This window comes from Triticum dicoccoides, chromosome 1A, assembly GCF_002162155.2.
Source record: "Triticum dicoccoides isolate Atlit2015 ecotype Zavitan chromosome 1A, WEW_v2.0, whole genome shotgun sequence".
NCBI lineage: Eukaryota > Viridiplantae > Streptophyta > Magnoliopsida > Poales > Poaceae > Triticum > Triticum dicoccoides.
Window position 1 is genome coordinate 65,280,060 of NC_041380.1, and position 4,050 is coordinate 65,284,109.

Genomic DNA, 4,050 nt, shown 5'->3' on the forward strand with positions numbered 1-4,050 from the left:
ATTTTTGAGTCATTCAATTTCCTGCTATTTAATATTAGTGTGTTTTATCATTATACTCAATTTGGTAATTTTAGTTAGTGATAACAAATATTATAGGCATTTTTTTCTTTTTTGCTATTTATTTTTTCATTTCTACTTAGAACTAAATATTTATAGTTTTTTCGTGATTTCTTTTTTCTTTTAGGTCACAAAAATTATAAACTTTCTGTTAGTGCCATTAGTTTTAAAATTTGAATAGTTTAAATTTGGATCTTTTAAAATTTGTGTGAATCACAAGTTTGTGATTAACTTTACTAAAAAATGAACATAGATGCACCTATAGAGAAAATTCAACCTAAATTCATAATCAATTTCTATGAATTTCAGAAATTCATTATGAATTTAGGTTAAATTCCCTGTATAGGGGCATCTATTTTCACTTTGAGAGGAGTTCAACAAGGCAGAGAGGGACGGGCTTATAAACCGGTGTGGGCGCCCTTTGGTTGGCGAGGTGGGACTAAACTCCGAGCGCAACGAGGACCAACCCTTTAGTCCCGGTTTGTGGCACAAACCGGGATAACGGTCATGGGCCTGGGCGAGCCCTATTTTTTTTCCAGTTTTTTTGTTTTGTTTTCTGCATTATTTATTTTCTTTTGTTTTTTGCTTCATTTTTTAATTCTTTTTGCTTTTAGTTTTAGAAAAATTATAAACTTTCTGTTAGTGCCATTAGTTTTAAAATTTGAAAACTCTTTTTTAGTTTTTTTGTTTTCTTTGTTGCTTTATTTATTTTATTTTGTTTCTATTTACAACAAAATACTTATTGTTGCTATTTTTATTTTTTTTCTAGTTTTTTTTGTTTTCTGTATTATTTATTTTCTTTTGTTTTTTGCTTTATTTTTTAATTCTTTTTTGCTTTTAGGTCAGCAAAATTATAAACTTTCTGTTAGTGCCATTAGTTTTAGAAAAATTATAAACTTTCTGTTAGTGCCATTAGTTTTCAAATTTGAATAGTTAAAATTTGAATTCTTTGAAATTTGTGTGAATCACAAGTTTGTGATTAACTTTACTAAAAAAATGAACATAGATGCACCTATAGAGAAAATTCGACCTAAATTCATAGTTTTCAAATGAACTCTGAAAAAGTTGGCATAGCATACTCATGTGTTACAAAGTTGGCATGGTATAATCATAATAGTTGCGGGAGAAAGTCTTCACTCTTTTTTCGCTTGTGTCATTTGCTTATTGCACCGTAACCATGGATAATCTTCATCGTTTATCAGGATGCTTGGGTCAGCCTTGACATTGAAGGGAGGAATTTCATGAAAATTTTCATAATCTTTAGACATGTCTGTCTTGTCCTCCACTCCCAGGATGTCCCTTTTTCCTGAAAGAACTATGTGGCGCTTTGGCTCATCGTATGATGTATTTGCTTCCTTATCTTTTCTTTTTCTCGGTTTGGTAGACATGTCCTTCACATAGATAACCCGTGCCACATCATTGGCTAGCTAGGACGAATGGTTCGTTAGTGTACCCAAGATTTTTCAGATCCACTGTTGTCATTCCGTACTGTGGGTCTACCTGTACCCCATCTCCTGACAGATTGACCCATTTGCACTTAAACAAAGGGACCTTAAAATCATGTCCATAGTCAAGTTCCCATATGTCCACTATGTAACCATAATATGTGTCCTTTCCGCTCTCGGTTGCTGCATCAAAGGGGACACCGCTGTTTTGGTTGGTGCTCTTTTGATCTTGGGCGATCGTGTAAAATGTATTCCCATTTATCTTGTATCCTTTGTAAGTCAATACAGTCAAAGATGGTCCCCTGGACAACAAGTACAACTCATCACAAACAGTGTTGTCACCTGTAAGACGTGTTTCCAACCAACTGCTGAAAGTCCTGATGTGTTCACATGTAATCCAGTCGTCGCACTGCTCCGGGTGTTTGGAGCGCAGACTGTTCTTTTGTTCATCGACATACGGGGTCACCAAGGTAGAGTTCTGTAGAACTGTGTAGTGTTCTTGAGACCAAGAATATCTGTCCCTGCATATTATTGAGTCACTTCCAAGAGTGCCTTTTCGAGTCAGTCTCCCCTCATACCGCGATTTAGGGAGACCTATATTCTTAAGGCCAGGAATGTAGTCAACACAAAACCCAATAACATCCTCTGTTTGATGGCCCATGGAGATGCTTCCTTCTGGCCTAGCGCAGTCACGGACATATTTCTTTAGGACTCCAATGAACCTCTCAAAGGGGAACATATTGTGTAGAAATACGGGCCCCAGAATGATAATCTCGTCGACTAGATGAACTAGTACATGCGTCATGATATTAAAGAAGGATGGTGTGAACACCAGCTCAAAACTGACAAGACATTGTGCCACATCACTCCTTAGCCTTGGTACGATTTCTGTATCGATCACCTTCTGAGAGATTGCATTGAGGAATGCACATAGCTTCACAATGGCTAATCGGACGTTTTCCGGTAGAAGCCCCCTCAATGCAACCGGAAGCAGTTGCGTCATAATCACGTGGCAGTCAAGAGACTTTAGGTTTTGGAACTTTTTCTCTGTCATATTTATTATTCCCTTTATATTCAACAAGAAGCCAATCGGGACCTTCATACTGAGCAGGCATTCAAAGAAGATTTCTTTCTCTTCTTTCGTAAGAGCGTAGCTGGCAGGACCTTCATACTGCTTCGGAGGCATGCCATCTTTTTCGTGCAAATGTTGTAGGTCCTCCCATGCCTCAGGTGTATCTTTTGTCTTTCCGTACACGCCCAAAAAGCCTAGCAGGTTCACGCAAAGGTTCTTCGTCACGTGCATCACGTCGATTGAAGAGCAGACCTCTAGGTCTTTCTAGTAGGGTAGGTCCCAAAATATAGATTTCTTCTTCCACATGGGTGCGTGTCCCTCAGCTTCATTCGGAACAGCTAGTGCGCCGGGACCCTTTCCAAAGATTACGTGTAAATCATTGACCATAGCAAGTATGTGATCACCGGTATGCATGGCAGGCTTCTTCCGGTGATCTGCCTCACCTTTGAAATGCTTGCCTTTCTTTCGACATTGATGGTTGGTCGGAAGAAATCAACGATGGCCCAGGTACACATTCTTCCTGCATTTGTCCAGGTATATACTTTCAGTGTCATCTAAACAGTGCGTGCAGGCGTGGTATCCTTTGTTTGTCTATCCTGAAAGGTTACTGAGAGCGGGCCAATCGTTGATGGTCATGAATAGCAACGCCTTTAGGTTAAATTCCTCCTGTCTGTGCTCATCCCACGTACGTACACCATTTCCATTCCACATCTATAAAAGTCCTTCAACTAATGGCCTTAGGTACACATCAATGTCATTGCCGGGTTGCTTAGGGCCTTGGTGAGAACTGGCATCATAATGAACTTCCGCTTCATGCACATCCAAGGAGGAAGGTTATACACACATAGAGTCACGGGCCAGGTGCTGTGATTGCTGCTCTGCTCCCCGTTAGGATTAATGCCATCCGCGCTTAAAGCAAACCATACGTTCCTTGGGTCCTTTGCAAACTCATCCCAGTACTTTCTCTCGATTTTTCTCCACTGCGACCGGTTAGCGGGTGCTCTAAACTTCCCGTCTTTCTTACGGTCATCACTGTGCCATCGCATCAACTTGGCATGCTCTCCGTTTCTGAATAGATGTTTCAACCATGGTATTATAGGAGCATACCACATCACCTTCGCAGGAACCCTCTTCCTGGGGGGCTCGCCGTCAACATCACCAGGGTCATCTCGTCTGATCTTATACCGCAATGCACCGCATACCGGGCATGCGTTCAGATCCTTGTATGCACCGCGGTAGATGATGCAGTCATTAGGGAATGCATGTATCTTCTCCACCTCCAATCCTAGAGGGCATACAACCTTCTTTGCTGCGTATATACTGTCGGGCAATTCGTTATCCTTTGGAAGCTTCTTCTTCAATATTTTCAGTAGCTTCTCAAATCCTTTGTCAAGCACAACATTCTCTGCCTTCCACTGCAGCAATTCCAGTACGGTACCGAGCTTTGTGTTGCCATCTTCGCAATTGGGGTACAAC